Source organism: Anopheles arabiensis, chromosome 2, assembly GCF_016920715.1.
Source record: "Anopheles arabiensis isolate DONGOLA chromosome 2, AaraD3, whole genome shotgun sequence".
NCBI lineage: Eukaryota > Metazoa > Arthropoda > Insecta > Diptera > Culicidae > Anopheles > Anopheles arabiensis.
In genome coordinates, this window is record NC_053517.1 from 45,292,660 (window position 1) to 45,309,450 (window position 16,791).

At 39.4% G+C, this 16,791-nt stretch overlaps 1 protein-coding gene and 6 non-coding genes across 7 annotated transcripts in view; all 7 read right to left on the reverse strand.

Moving 5' to 3' along the window:
- LOC120895453 (polypyrimidine tract-binding protein 1) overlaps positions 1-7,332 on the reverse strand; it is a 272,802-nt gene extending 265,470 nt beyond the window's left edge. Inside the window, exon 1 of the mRNA XM_040298832.1 lies at positions 6,656-7,332. The gene's annotated coding sequence lies outside the window, so the exon portion shown is untranslated. The remainder of the gene's footprint in view (positions 1-6,655) is intronic.
- A 3,350-nt stretch (positions 7,333-10,682) lies between these two features.
- On the reverse strand, positions 10,683-10,756 carry Trnai-aau. The gene has a single exon. It is a non-coding gene; the product is annotated as a tRNA-Ile (tRNA).
- A 730-nt stretch (positions 10,757-11,486) lies between these two features.
- Trnai-aau lies at positions 11,487-11,560 on the reverse strand. Its single transcript has one exon. It is a non-coding gene; the product is annotated as a tRNA-Ile (tRNA).
- Positions 11,561-11,769: 209 nt separating this feature from the next.
- On the reverse strand, positions 11,770-11,843 carry Trnai-aau. The gene has a single exon. It is a non-coding gene; the product is annotated as a tRNA-Ile (tRNA).
- A 368-nt stretch (positions 11,844-12,211) lies between these two features.
- Positions 12,212-12,285, reverse strand: Trnai-aau. Its single transcript has one exon. It is a non-coding gene; the product is annotated as a tRNA-Ile (tRNA).
- A 729-nt stretch (positions 12,286-13,014) lies between these two features.
- Positions 13,015-13,088, reverse strand: Trnai-aau. The gene has a single exon. It is a non-coding gene; the product is annotated as a tRNA-Ile (tRNA).
- Positions 13,089-15,850: 2,762 nt separating this feature from the next.
- Positions 15,851-15,924, reverse strand: Trnai-aau. The gene has a single exon. It is a non-coding gene; the product is annotated as a tRNA-Ile (tRNA).
- Between the last annotated feature and the right edge of the window lie 867 nt (positions 15,925-16,791).

The window sequence follows — 16,791 nt, forward strand, 5'->3', positions numbered from 1 at the left end:
GTTCTTTCCCCCACCCGGCCAAGCATGATTAGAAATTCATGGGAAAATAAATGTTTTACACTAAAACCCAAACAGCACCGTGTAAAAGAGAGCGCGTGTGTGTGTGTACTGGGGCAAGTGGAAAAGACTACTAAACCATAGCGTTTTTTTAAATAAACCTCAACACGATGTTGTGTGTGTGAGTCTTGAAGTTTTTGCTAAAAATAAAAGTGTAAACCATCGAATTCACTCACCGAACAGTGAAAACAATCTAATATTTCACTTGGCTTAAAACTTTGCAATGCGCTGCAACATAGACACTCTATGCCGTGTGAATGAAGCAAGCTCTCGCCAGCTCTAAACTAACCCATACCCTCTAACCATTAACGCCACAAGCACTGCTAAGGGTTTGGACGGACGGAAAAGTTGTTGCTTCGTGGGTCCGCATTTTGGGTGTAATGTTTTTCTTAGTCTAGAGTCAACATTTTCCTTTCACCCGAACCAAAAAGCATCAGATGGCTTAATGTTTCGGGGCCAAAATCCGCAAAAAGGTAACTTACGGTAAGATTATTCTAACAGCAGGCGAGTGAGGTTTTGCGATAGTAGCAGGAATGGTTCTTGGAGTAATTATTTAAACATGATTTTTATAAAGTTGTTTCGTAAATCTTTGTTCAGTTAAATGCGATCAATTTTGGCAGATACACAAAACACATTTATTATTGTAAAGAGAATCCTTTCTGTTTCGGCTAAATTAAACTGAGGTGGATGATTACACCTCAATTCTTCAACAAAATGTGTCACAAGTGAAGAACTTACCTATGTCGCTTGCAGCTCTTCACTCGCACAACCATCAACAAATCTGCTTGGGCCGGAAGAAAGAAAAGGCATACAGCTTCAAAGCCAAAGATTGTCAGGGATTTTGTCGGGTAATGGTGTCTGTAAACCACAAAACCACTGTTGAAAGGATGGCAGCCAAACTGAAGGTTAAAGGATTAGCAACATCAAACGAAAGCTGCAAAACCACTGGCACCGGCTAAAAGTGTCCAAAGAAATGGATAGTTGGAAAATATATGAAACGATGATGCATTCGTTTTTGGAAATGATAAGAGCAACAGTGTGACTGTATGCGTGACTGCATTGTCACAAAGAAACAAAGAAAGAATGCGCTCCCCGAAAGGTAGTGTGGACATGTAATGCAATGTAGCAAAACAGCGTATCTGGATGCTTTGTAACAACCTTTCCTATTCGTTTTACGCATGTAGAGCAATGCCATATAAGTATCCGAAAATGGTCAAAAGCTACAGCAAAGCTTCCATCGGTGCTGATGAAAAGGTTAAGAGCTTGCTTCCACCACTAAAACCTAACCCCCGTTTCATTCCGAGAAGCATTCTTATGGGCCTTTCCGGGCTTTTGTGAACCTGTGCTGGGTGGGTTTCACAGAAACAGACCAATTTCTTACACCGAATCCACAGTTCGTAATCGTTATTGGAATGAGAAATGAAATTGTTAATAATTTATCGCCAGCATGGTCCTAGGATGGGTTGGCCGTTCTTTCCCCCACCCGGCCAAGCATGATTAGAAATTCATGGGAAAATAAATGTTTTACACTAAAACCCAAACAGCACCGTGTAAAAGAGAGCGCGTGTGTGTGTGTACTGGGGCAAGTGGAAAAGACTACTAAACCACCGACTATACTTACAATGCCGCACTGCCAAAGTAGCACCACCGGCTAAGCAACGGCTAAGGATATGGGCCATCCAGCCGATCTGCCACGTTGAACCACCTTGGCAGTGGTAGTGCTCAGGTGCAAAACTATTTATTTATACCTTGGGATGAATTTGCTACTCTTCAACCCTCGCCACTCCATCCCGGTGGGGAAACCGAATATGCTTCTCTTTTCTTTTTATTCAGGATGCCTTGTGTAACTGAACGGTGGTAAGCCTGAAATTCAAGCTAAACGCGAAAATTCACTCATACCCACAGTCCAATATATCTATGATGAGAGGAGGTTGGGGAAGGGTGGCCAAAGCAATAGCATAAAAATAGTGATGCAGCAAGAAATGGCGCTTCGACGCGCCCCTTCGGCTACGTAACGAGACCGAGCAACAGAAAAATGGCACCTTTCCACGGACGTCTATTCCCGCCGGGAGACACAAACAAATCCAGCGAAACGAACCCTACCATCCTACCGGGTGTGTGTGTGCGCTCACCACACGTGAGATCGTTCGCTACTTTTCGCGCTTGATTCGATTTCGACCGGGCGTAACATGGAACGCGGTTCGATGCGGTGGGTTGCACCTCGTATCCGGGTATGATCGTGGGCCGGGCCCGAAGAGGCTGGTCCCGGGGCCAACTGGGAGGGAAATTACTATAGATTTATCTTCCTAAGTCTCATCTTGGATATCATTTTTCTCGGCTTTATGAGCGAAAGAGGGCACCCTGGATTCGGAGACGAACGGTTGATGTGGGGCTGTGTCGTTGCGGTCCAGTCATCGGGTGGAGATGCTGGATGATGATATTTTATGGTAAATTACCGACCGTTTTCACCGTGATGAGGTGATAACTTTGGAGGTGGTCTGGGGGAGCGGGCATGTTAACGTGTCGTCGCCGGTTGACCCTACAGTGTCGATGGGATGATGGGTTTGGGGTATCTAGTTTTATTTCACCTATACAGCGTAAATCTTCGACCATCAATTGGGTTTGCTGATGAGGTATTTGAATGTGCTGGATGTAATTGAGGTACAGGATGGTGATTTGCAGTATGGTATGTTATACATCGACCAGAGCGTATTGATCAGATCTGGGAGCAATATTGATTTTATCCAAACCAATCGATCATAAAATTTCGAACAACGCCAAAATCGAAGATTCGATGAAGTGAGATTCTCTCCCAAAAAACAAAAATCTATCAATAATAAATATTATATTTCTTATTTACATAGAACCACAGCCGTAGTCTAGCTATAATAAGATGTATCTAACATCAACAATGAAATATTCGTGATTTAAACAATTTATCAAATTTAAAAAAAATTGTGGAAACATTTAAAACAAAACAGTTTGCTATTTAATGCTTCCAGTCTTCGTATTTATTGTACAGAGTAAAAATATAATAATCAATGAGAGACGAGATAAACATAAAAAAAAGGTTTTAAAAGGAACATAGTTTTAATTCGTATCTCATATTCTAGTTCACAAAATCTCCCCATCAAATGCCTTACCATTGTGCATGGTCTCTTTGATGTGTACATGGTGCAAACAATATTGATCAGTCAATTCGATAACCGTTGTAATCGTTCGCATATCGCGTATAGAATATCCACCCTCCGGAGATCATTCAAAAAGTGTTTAGCTTTAGAGTCTGTTGTTCTTTTTCATTTGATATTTGCCCCAGCCTAAGTGTCAGTCACCTAAAGTTTACTCAATCTTCGCGTTCACACGGGTATTATATACGCAATGCAGCAGACGCAGTCGCAAGATATATATGTGTAAAAAAACAATTTGAATAACAAATAGCGCTCAAATGCATAAACGAGGCGGCACGTGAAATGTTTCAATAGAACGGTGTTGCAAAACAACTTCATACTGGCCAAAATGATGTTTTTCAATTGCTATTAAAATGTTTTAACTTAACAGGTGGTGTACAATAGGAGTAGATATTTTCAAATTAATTAAAAATAATCGAAGCCCTGTTCCAGGGGCCAGTAATATTCTTAAATTGGAAAAATATTACTATGTTATTAAATATTTAAAAATATTATGGTACCCTAGACCAGCGCTCCCCAACCTTTTTAGGATCACAGACCACTTGCGTTTGCATTTGCCGCTGCCCACATATATTAAGTGCATATATTTAGTAGAAAAAGTTCAAAGCTTTATTGTAATGTATTTTTCTAGACATGCCTGTTGAAAATTTTATCTTAATTATCTTAATTAATGGAAATGAACGATATGTAAAAATCGGCTTATAATTTATAAATTGTTTATTGTTCATTCAGTCTGTAGCAATTCATGGGAAAATTTTACAGTTCATTTGTTATTTGATATTTAATAATCGTACACTTTTGTTGCTCCATGAAAAATACAGCGGTCTGAAGATGTAGTATTTGACTATTGATAACACTCTAGAAAAATTCAATAATATGCTAAATGAAACTATTAAACAGAAACTTGCTAGACGAGATGATAAGGCTATGCATTTAGCTACAATTTTCTCATCTTAACCACATTACACAGTTTGTATGTTTTACTTAATTTTACCGTTGCAAGCAATTCATTTTTCTACCCACCTTGCTTTTAACTGTATTCATTCAAGCGTTACCATTTCCAACAGCATCATCAAACAAATTTCCGATCACAAATGCGCCCACAAAACCAAAGCAAATACAGAACGTGTTTTAAAACAAATACGCTTACAATTTTCATTCGCCACGAACTTTGTTCCTGGAGCATTATTTTATCTCCTTCCCTTAGTGCATTTTCTTTTTCGCTGTTTCGCTCTAAAATATCCTTTTTGTGAAAGTCAACTTTTTTCCCCCGACCGCCACCATTATGTTTACCTTTTTCTCGCCGCACATTGCCAACGGGCAACGGTGGTGCTACCATTTCTTACAAGTTACGACCGTATTCCCTGCTCTACCATATTGTTCCACACTACCGGTGAATAATTAATGTAATCTTACGGCATAACGATGGAGTTTTTCGCCGACCTTCGCCGAATCACTCAAACATGTGTACACGCAAATAGAGTCGAATGTTAGCCTTCCCCCGACGCTCCGGACTAGCCGCCGCTCAAACACACCGCTGGTTCAGTCGTTCGGTGCCCAGAATTGGTTCCGCATCACACCACACAGCCCCTCCACGGGCGGGGATACACGGCGGAGGAAATTGATATATGCATGATACTGAGATTTATGAGCCACGGTACTGTGAGGGCATTTCCCAACAAAAAAAAAAAGAAAGCCAAATTCCGTAGATGGCACAGAATATGCGAATGTAACCGTGTTCCGGGTGCGTACTCGTTCGTTTACCTTTCAGTTTTTGCTGCTTCTTTGTGCTCAAACGCGATGTGAACAATCCACCAAAACCTGTGCTGTGTGCTGTTTAATGTATGAAAAAATAATCACGACTGCAGCATTTTTGTGCAGTGTAACTTTGTAAAGGTAGAAACGGTGCGTGTGTCATACAGTGTGAAAAGGAAAAATCACAACCAACGTTCACTGCGGGACGCGGAGAGCACTGGAACGAAAGGTAATGGTAATACCATCCATATTGCCCCGCAAAAGAACATCCCTTTTTCCATGCGGGTTTTTGTATTTTAGGAGGAAACTTTTCACCTCCAAACAAAGGTGGTTGGACGAGCCAATCGAGAAAACAAAGCAAAAAAGGCTTACAACTCCTCTATACTACCTCAGAAAAGAACGAGCTCACCCAGGCGCCCCAAATTGAGACATCAAAAGGCTCGGAGTTCGGTAAGTGCCTCGACGCAACGAACCCCTTTGGCTGGCGAGCTTCGACCCAGAAGTCAATCGATTAGATGCCACCATCGCCAAGCGTATCTTTCCCCATCAGAAAGCGAATCGACCCGGGTGCGCTCCGACAGCCAACACAGGAGAATGGTGGGGATGAAGCTTAGCACGGCATAGGGATCTTTATTTTTATCCCATCAGTGTCCCCTACGCCGCCCTTTTTATACACGAGTCAGACTGCGAAACACTCGGCAAAGCTCAACCCGTCGCCAGTCATTTCCACCAGGAATCTCACTCAGCTCCGTTGCAAAAAAAGGATGGTTGGGGGTTATTTGTATGAGGTGAACAGCAACATCGGTTGGCCGATGCTGTCGGGCAGATATATATATTGATTCGCTTTACTGGCAGGATAATCGGCACCGACGATCCGGTTGACAAGTCGACACACCCACAGTCCGACCCCTGAAGGCACAATGAGTAGCTTTGGCGCAGTGGGCGGTGGGATGGCGGGCTGAAAGAGCAAGGCCCTCAAACGAGCCTACTTCCACATTCCGGCAAGCAACAGGGTGACAATTGCGTCCATGCGCAACACACAAAGGACAAAAGTCTCTCACACAGCTGCTGCCGTCCACCTGCCGTTCACCGCAACTGTAACCTCTCCTCGATTTTCGATCGGTCATTGAGTTATGGGATGGAATGAAGGTTTTGCTACGTTTTCCCAATGCGCCAAAGGATGTGGAGCAGACATCGCATCGCAGGATGCTAATGGGAGATGGTTTCAGATTAGATTTGCATCGGTAAGAAGGGTGCTCTACGGTAAGTTGGTAGTTGTTGGAGATGTGTGGATGAGACTTTTTTTCCTCTTTTTTGTTGTGATTGATTGCTGAAATTAATATAACTGATTTATTTTTAATAATTAAAATAATAAAAAATACAAACATGTGGCATTTTAAAACAAATAAATCTAAGAACTAAACATGATATGTTTAAAAGTCGTAAAAGCAATGATTCCAACAAAAACAATAAAAGCAAATACTATAATAAAATATTGGATAAAAAATAGATCAACTCCAATGATTAAGCAATGCAAACATATTACAAAACACAAACAATTGCGGTGCAACACAAAACAACATCTAAGCCCCATAAAAATCGAAATAAAAATATGAATAATACAAAGTCGTAACAAAACAACGTAAAACTCTTACCTCTTGTAGCAAGGAAGCTGGTTCCAAAGAGAGCACACACCTGATTCAGGGCGGTATGAATGATGTACCTTTTTTTTAATTTCCTGTCCCGTCCTAGCAACAGTTTCGAGGTACGGAATTACTGCACAGACACACCAACACACAAGCACTCACAAGGACCGCCAAGGACATTCACCGTGCGACGAGTCCCGGTTCGTGTGGTTCGAATCGCACCAACACTAAGGCATCGAACTGCCAGCCGACTACACTACAGGCAGGTCTAGCAAGGAAAGCGCAGATGAGGCGGAGGATCATTAAAAGTTTGAATTCCATTGCACCCAAGCAATGCGTATGCACTAACAATACGCGTGTCTCACGGACAGGAGAGTCTAAGGAAGGGATTTTTCACCCTTTCGTCTATAAACGTAACGTACTGCTTTTACTTTTCCTGCAAAGTTTTCACTGTTTCTTTACGGAGTTGATTCCCCCATTCGCTAGAAGCTACAGGTAAATGTGTATCAGGACGCTCTGTACACGGCACAACACAAACAAAATGGGAATACCACTACTTTGCATACATTTAGGGGTACAGATGAATACGACCACAAAGCGTTGTTTTTTTTATTGAAGCTTAGTTTTCACTGTGTTGTGTCGCTAGTATTTATTCTTTTTAGTTAAACTTCATTGTTTTCACTTGCTGACAAACGGCACACACACACAAACACACGCACCTTGTTGCTCATGGTTGATTTTTTCTTTCTTTGCTGCTAGGAGTGCAATTTTTTCCACTGCGAATGACAACTAACAACCGGGGACGAATAGTCAGACGAACGCTTTGCAGTGGTGTGCGTGTTCCCGTTCCTGCAAGCTGGTGGTAGTGATATACACACCCGCCGCTTGTTGCGTGAGTACGAAGATTTAATGTGCCAGAGCGAGAGGCGCAAACCTGCGTTTTCTACGTGCTCTCTCTCTCTCTGTCTTGCTCGCTGTCTCGCCCTCGCTCTCATTCACTCGCTCTCGACTGCACCCGTTACTAATGCGTCCGTTGTATGCGGGTGTATGCGTGTACCCTCTCGATAAGGGATATCAAACGCACCCACACACTAACACACCAAAGAAGGCAGTCGTCTCTGGCTGGGAGTGAAAACGATACTACCTTTACCCCCGGCTGCAAACACAGCCACAGTACACAGGAGGTTCTCCGCGGGGGACGCGGGTGAGTGAGGATGGGTATGACTTCTGCTGCTATGCGCTTGGGAAATGGGGTGAAATTCCCGGGGCTGTGTAATGTGATTCCTTCCCGTCCCGAAACACGCACACACACGCACGAGCACTTTTCATTTATACTAAAGCGATACAAACGTGAATTTTATTGCTGCTCGAGCAACGCGACTTGTGTCACACTCTGGCACCTAGCTGGGGACAAAGCATAAATCACCTTCCGACCCACCGCTCCGTGTGGTGTAACTCGTTACTCATCCGATGGCACGGACATCACACCCTTCGCAAAAGAGCCACAACCACACAACAAGTGGCCACAAAACGGTTTCGGGGAGAAACACACAAGCACAGAACCACAGTCACCGTCGTAGTAGTTTTTCCCCCTCGCGCGATAGCGCCTATATCATTAGCGTTTGGTGGGCTTTTCCTTTGTTCCCGTTTGCGCTATCAGGTGCTATCGTGCGCTGTGCTTTCCACTGCACTACGTCAATGTACGTGAGCGCGCGCCGTCTCGCTCGTTTATCCTGTTGCACACGGACGTCTCGTTTACTCGCACCACTGGCACTGGCGGGGCCCGTCCGTGCGATCCGCCCGAACCGTTCCTACCCTTTGTTTGTCGGGCGCGATTCGTCTCTAACGTCATCTAAATCCGGTCGCGTTCTTCCTGTTGATTTGCATCACCTTTGCAAAACGAATGAAAAGATAAGGTAAGAGATGCAAACCTTCAGAAGGAAGGGATGGGGGAAAAGGACCGCAAACGCTGATTGGGGTATGTGGCTCCGATTTGTTTTCGTCACGATTCCACGCTCACTTTCAACCTGCAACATTGACTTCTGTCCGAGGCTTCGTCTGTCGTGCACAGTGGGCTTGGATAGCAAAGATATGACTTTCCGTCACCACGTGAATGTTACTTGTATTATTTTCTGCAGATTACTTTAAATAAAGTAAGAATTGTGGCAGTTTATAAATACTAAATATAGTACATATTCATACAAAGTTACATAAACAACCAGGCGTCTCCAGCTATGATGAAAAAAATTCAAATTAAAAAAAAAACAGCAAATTTTATATTTTCCGATTGTTCATTGAAACATTTAAAAACCAGAATGAAAGATTTTGCCAATTGCACAAGTTATGCCATGTACTTATATTCAAAAATAGTATTTGATTCGCAACAAAGATTGTAAACATTGAATTGAAGGTTAAAACATTTCGTCCAAACTTCCCACTGTGCACCTGCTGCAGGATGTTACTCGTATATTATTGTTTTGCCTCTGTGTGTTTTCACCACGCGTACGCACACTCCGACGCACCAACCGGTGATAGCTCACGAACACTACCGTACGTCCACCCTCTTGGGAAATTGTGTACTTTTTCGCTGCTGTAGCCCCGGGACAGCGACACGATTCAACTCACCCAACTGTGCGGATTGGAATCAAAACTTTCCGACCCAAGCGATTGCCTTCAATCGCGTCTGATGCACGAAAAGTTAAATCATACTTTAAACAAATGTAACTACCAACACTACTGATGAGAGCACTTGCACTGTTTTGCACGAGTAGAGTACACACATGCTCGCTAAACCACGGCCGTCTAATGGTCGTATATCCTGAAGAGGCTAGTCTTGGTAGCTTTTTTAACCATTATGCACGAATGACGTCAATGATGCACCAAACAAAACTAACCCCAGCAGCAGTAAACAACTACATACTCTCTTCATGCGTGCTGCGTCCACTGTACTGCACACATGACGTTACCTTATGCTGGCGGAGCCCGGCAATAACGCGAAAATACGTCAAAAAGTGATTTCATACACTTTACACGGGAGAAGAAACCTGGCGTACACGGTTCGTGCTTTTGAGTACGGTTACATTTTAGCTAATTTCTATACTTTACAATCGACACGACTACGCTACACGGGAATCGTATTGTGGTTTTGCTACTACCGAAACAATGCACAAAGAACCAGACGCACATTCAGTGGGGTGTAAAATGCAAGGGGCTGTTTTCCTTGCGACAGGGTGAGATTTTGACAGCTTGAGCGGTGATGGTAGTGGTGAGGCCGTCTCGTTCACACGCATACACTCACAATCTAGGAGGACGGCAGTTGAAAATGCCCCGTGCGTTTCGAAATAGGGAAATTACGAACATCGATCTAGGATAGGTTAGGTATAATTTTAAAATATTTGAGGAAAACATTGGAGAATGGAAACAAATGATCTCATAATGACGTTACATTAAATTATTGACACTTAAGAGCACTGGAACGTTATTTCAAATCCTTTAGATAGAATAACGTAGTTCTTCTCTGACCGCTAGAGTGCGTGCGCAAAACATGTACGATAACGACTATGAAAAAGGGAAGATTTAAAAGAAATACTTTAAAATATGTAACAAAAGTTTAAAAAAAATTCGTGGCTTATGACCTTGGGCAATTAATTGCAATTGTTCTCTACAAATTGCATTACATATCTAGTCTAGATTATACCATGCTATATACTACAGTGTACATCGGCGTAAAATGTAAATAGTTCGAGCTGCTTGTTTCGAGCAGTATTGGCCACTCTGGTGGTTGGTTGTGGTACTAAAACACTGTTTGAGTTTTCCGAGGATATGATGTTTGTGGGTTAGCAACAAATTTGACACTCTTTTATATAGTTAGCATTTGGGGATATTGTATTACCCAATCGAGTTAAAAAACAGAAAGTTTTTGAATCTAAAAAGCGACATATTTTAATCTGTTTTGTCATTATTTTTAACAGAAAAAGCAACGAATTGTCATGAAATCATTAAAAATATTATTATAACATAAGATAAAAATATACCTTGGCTCCAGAGAGGATCGAACTCACGACCTTCGCGTTATTAGCACGACGCTCTAACCAGCTGAGCTATGGAGCCTCTATTGTTTATCGGGTGTATTTATCACAACCGGACATGATACCACACACAATGTATTTAAGTGAACTCTGATACTAGTATGTTATACGTTTTTCCAGGGGCTCGGCAAAGTCTGGTACGCGATCCAAATGAACCTGGTAGACAATTTTATCGAGAAATACTTGGATCAAAAATGACAGAGCGTAAAAAGAATAATTGATTATGTTCGTGATAGTGGATGAGTTTTTATTATTAAAAGATGAAACGTATAGTTTTTTGTACATCTTTTCAAGAATTCAGTGTCATAATTTGATTAAAATGTTCAATTATATACAATCAAACGTCATTACCGCAAAAAATCCTAAAATCTTCATGTTCTTTTGTAGTAGCACCAACATATGAAATTTTTTTTGGAGTATTTTAAGAACTTTGTGATTTATTTTTTATGTGTTTAATGTTGCTCATGAAGGTGTCCATATTATCATCTAAATTTAATTTAAAGCAATTTTCATGTTCGCAACAACAGGGTATGTCAATGAAGATGTAAATTTTACGATTCTCTTGATTCTAATTGCTTGTTTGCTTTACATAGGATGTAAATAAATTTATTTAAAAACTATAGAATGCAGCACATCAAAATACAAAACACATAAAAAGAATGTTTTGAAATCATGAAAAAAATTAATAAGTATGATAAAATAAATAATCTTGTATTGTTGAGTTACATTTTGAACAAAACATAAACGAGGTCTGGCTCCAGAGAGGATCGAACTCACGACCTTCGCGTTATTAGCACGACGCTCTAACCAGCTGAGCTATGGAGCCTGTTATTAACAATAGAGCCTGCTAATAGACCCAAAAGCAGAACTTTTTTAAATAAATTAGTGTCGTGAATAATTGTTTACCAATTCCTTTTTTGTCGTAAGTAAATATGTATAGCGTTTAATTGCTGCTCTGAATATTGGGTTTAATATTATTCTTAAAATTATTCCACTTTTTAATTATTGTGCTACAAAATAAAATAAACCTTATTTTGGCTCCAGAGAGGATCGAACTCACGACCTTCGCGTTATTAGCACGACGCTCTAACCAGCTGAGCTATGGAGCCTATATTTATACATTAAATATCTAATAGTTAATATAAAATCAAACATGTGCAATTACCTTTCCTCTACGATCTTGTTTGTGAAATGGTTTAACAAAAAAACAATCAAAATAAATAAAAAAGAAATAAAAGGGATGGCAGTTAGGGGCAGCTCTTAAAAGTTATTATTAAATTTATGGTTTGAGCGTACTGTAGTAGCGTACAAGGGATCAGATCAGAAGCCGCCTCTGCATTTAAACAATATTTTTAATATGGGATAATGGGGGGGGGGGGGTGTTCTTGTTCATCATGACAAACATCGGTTTGTTGCTTTTTTTAAGTAAGATTATATCAACAATAATTATTACCTTGGAATATAAAAACATTCTCTATGGCTCCAGAGAGGATCGAACTCACGACCTTCGCGTTATTAGCACGACGCTCTAACCAGCTGAGCTATGGAGCCTGTGTTAACAATGTTAGTTTATAATAGGTCGGATCATGGCATAATCAAAATGTGGTTATTTATAGAATCTACTTGTTTTATTATCTTATACTTAGTGTGTTCATATTAACACTGCTGTGTAGAACTTGAAGTGAAGAAGTGAAATCACTTATTTCTCACCATTTATTCCATGCGATCAAAGCGTGGTAATAAATCGTATAAATGATAGTAAATTTGATTACTAGTATATGTAAACCAATGTGACATATTGTACGCAACATGGAATACTTAAATAGTATCGCGGAATAAATATGACCAATTGCAGTCACCATCCTACATCGATGTTTTTGGAACTAGTTTCCAAAAATAAATTACAAGACAATGAAATAAGAACCATAAAGTATATATTTATATAGGGGGCTGTATCCGTGTGTGTGCTTGCTTAGTGGCAGAGAATTCTACGAGTTATTTTTCATTTATTGAATACAACACAGTGTACAATGGAAAAAACCCCGACAATTACACAACCACACATATCACAACCACACCCAACCAACTAACAACTACTATTTATTACTACTACCCCCCCCCCAACTTACTTTTTTTGCCTGGCTAATTAATGTTTGTTTTCGTAGCTGTATTCACACACAAATCATTAAAGTTGTAACACAACAAGCACAAATCATAAGCTGTATGTTAATGAGTTTCAAATCATTAATAATAATTATGTGTCTAAAAACAGTCGTTCCTTGGCTCCAGAGAGGATCGAACTCACGACCTTCGCGTTATTAGCACGACGCTCTAACCAGCTGAGCTATGGAGCCATATGATATTATCGAATGTAAATATTCATTGGAAGGTTTGTTGCAAGTTCATCGTGAAATGTAGTTTACAAGTTGTTATCTTATTTTCTTTTTTAAATTACAAAAAAAGTGCAAGTAAATATAAACGAATCAAGTTAGACAGCAAGAGAGAGCAAAAAAAAGAGTCAATTAGAGAGTAATATGATTACGTACTTACTTTAGAGCAGCTATCAAAGTGGGTATATTATACAGGTGGGCTTATCCCAAGGTGTATGTATTTAGAAGGCTGATTTTTATGGCTATGTGTTTTGAATATTCGTCAAGCCTCCAGAAAGCTTGATTGAACAAACGTGTTCACCCATCCTGTCAAAAAGTGACGTTCAAATTTGGTTATAAAAAAAATGCTATGAGACAACCTGGTCATACATACACTTTGATTCGAGATTCCACCAACTAATATCTTCACCACCTTGTTTTGCCACTCGAACAAAACAGGTACTCGAATCTAATTTTAGCTTTGAGCCTGAAATAATCTAGACTGAAAACCGCAGTTTTGTGTGTGGTTTTGTATGGAGTCATGGCATATTTTAATGATTTTAGCCTCCAACTGTGAAACTCCGATATAAAAAAGCTGACTAGAATCGTGAAGGGCCCCAAATTTTGTTCCACATTTAGTGTGAACGACATCAACCGAAGACATCCACAAAATTCGAATATTTGTTTAAGTCAAATATGGTGCTTATAGACCATAATGCCAATCAAGTTTGAGTAATTTTGGTGTTGACACCTTGACTTAAGGTGAAAAATTTACGAAATTAGTTTATTATGTAGTAGATTTTATTGTAACAACAGTAACAATCTGTTTTGTTCATTGAATTGACTTTATTCATTTATTACTTCTACAGTCTACTTTTGAGAAATAACCAATTGTTTTAACTTGAATTGAATAACAAATATTTGATATTTATTTGTTAAATTCAACGGGAAAATAGTCGAAAACGTAACTATTTTTAAAAAATATACGAAGAGGATGCAAGCGACGGAGGTAGCGGAAAAGTGCATACAACCAAATCGAGGCTAGCAAATCGAGAGCATTAATAGATCCCGTCAATGAAAAATGCTTTATGAACATGAGATTGCTGACTTACTGATTGCAAATTAAACAACTACAATCGCGTTTCATAGGGAGAGATTTGAGAAGAAAGATAAATACGTCCAAATGAAACTCTTACAGAATATCATTTAATATTGTCCTTTCTAGTGCATCCATCGATGCTACATGGACTTTATACATTAATAGCAAATACCAAAATTGTACTAATTAGACTGCAGTAGAGCTTTCTTCAGCCGGAAAATCTCTGAAATCAGATAATAATCGGAGTATGAATCTCACGATTCGTTTGCTTTAATTACTACATCTTCCAAGTGTTGCTTGAAGTTTTATTGCTGGTCTCATTAAAGTCTTTTCTGCTTATTGAATATATACCTCTAGGCCTCCCATAGATAATATTGCAATATTTTTCAAGACAGATGCAAAAATATTTGAACAAAAGCATATCTATTTCGAAATAATAAAAGTTGTCAACTTTTAACAAACAGTGCGAACGTTTCTAGTCGAGAAGTAGGTTGAAAACCACATTAAATAACCCGGCTAAAGTGAATATTCTATAATGTAAACATTTTTTCAGACAATTGTTTTAGAAAGTAAAATTCTTGAGACTTCTACTTAAGTTAAATGTAACCGTGAAACCAGACATATAGAGACAATTTCACGCGGTGAAGCGTGAAAAAATAGCCAAAATCAACATCACCTTTCACAGTTAAATGTATGTATTCAGCTGTCATCCTGTATGAAGCGATGACATATGATAAAAAGCCGAAATTCTCTCGCGCCCACACATTGCGTGAAAATATTTGCCGTGAAACTGATTGTTTTTGTATCTACCCCAAGGTGGATTAAAAATGCCAGGTTAAAAATTAAAGTCCCTCAACTATGGCGACCCCCCATAGTTGAGGGACTTTACGTCATTTTAAAACCGTTAACCATTGGTTTTCGCACACAAAGCATAGCAAATAGAACAGATTTCTTTGTTGCTACGTGCATTTTTATATGTCTATTGATTTTATAAAAAAATGAGATATAATAACAAAAGAATTGATGATTTGTTTCGTGACGAAATTTAAAATCATGTGAGTAAGAGTTCTAATCTCACTTAAATTGTCCATGTGTCTTGTAGATAATGAGGAATAAATGTTAAAATAGGAAATATAAATGATTTCAACCAACCATGTCGAAAACACAATGAATTATACAATAAATTCAAGAAATAACACGAAATAACATACTTGAATCTATGTTTTAATGTTGAATAAGAGCTCGCAAAGCTCAAATTATATTTTTAAAACATATCGTTTAATCGAAAAAATGTGGTAGATAAATTATATTATCAAGTTAAATAAAACTGTAAACAACGTTTGAATCCTGGGGAACTTAACTTACGTCAAGTGACGAGTTGTCAAAATGCTCTAGATTCCACCCCACCAGATAATAATATTTTTAATCCACTTTGATGTATTCCTGTAAGCGACTCTCTCATCGAATATCATTGAATTAGGCATCACGGCGCGACGGTAATTGGCGGGATTGTCTGGGTTTTTGCATAGTAATATTTTGTATGTATATGTTTTCTTTAAGACTAAATTTACAATTACAATTTTCCATTTTTTATGTGTTGTTTCATTTAATTACAATATTTACTTGTAATAAAAACAGGAATTGATTATGGCTCCAGAGAGGATCGAACTCACGACCTTCGCGTTATTAGCACGACGCTCTAACCAGCTGAGCTATGGAGCCGTTGGTATCAGAGAAGGTCAGTTGAATAATAATTATAATTTTTAAATAATCAGCGCTTGAAGTAGTGATAATTCTTTCAAATTGCTTCATATTATAGTAGTATTATCGAAGTTTACATGATGCGAGAAGATGATAAGCTGTGTTTGTTTCATAAGCACCTCTTTGTATAAACCAACTCATGCAATCCATATAAGCTGATAAGATATAACTAATCGCATCGTACGCGCTTGATTGCTCAGCGTAAGCATTTATTTTCATCCCATCAAGCAGATTCATTCCCCTACACTGTAATGTGCTGAGAACTTAAAATAAAAACCCCATTCATTCAGTAACTGAACTTAAGAACCACCTATGACGGGAATGGACCGACATCGTAACATAAGTCATACATATTTAATATATCATGTGCCACACTACCTTTGCATTGATCCGAGGATTTATTTGGACCAGAAAAATCATAACTCACGCAACGAGGATAAAGCTCGTCATAATGATCATCATCATGCTCAACATAATCGAACGGGCAATGCCGACAGCGCATTCCCTCGTTTCATTAGCATGAATAATTGATACGCATATCGGAAGTGTACCGCCGCGCAGGTGCAGTGTGAAGTACGAACTCCGAACAGTATGCCGGAATGGCCGGAATTTCATACATTTTTAAATAGCACAGCGTTCAGCAAATTAGTCAACCGTCTGTAAACAAACGTGAGAACGTTAAGAAGCCACCGGGGAGACTACGGACCAAGTGTACAAGGAAAGATCAATTTTCTTTCGGAACGGAATCGTGCAGAGAAGATTTAAATAAATAAACGGAGATTCCTGCTCGCCGGTTTGTTACAATTTTTCCAACAGTTTAGAGTGCGC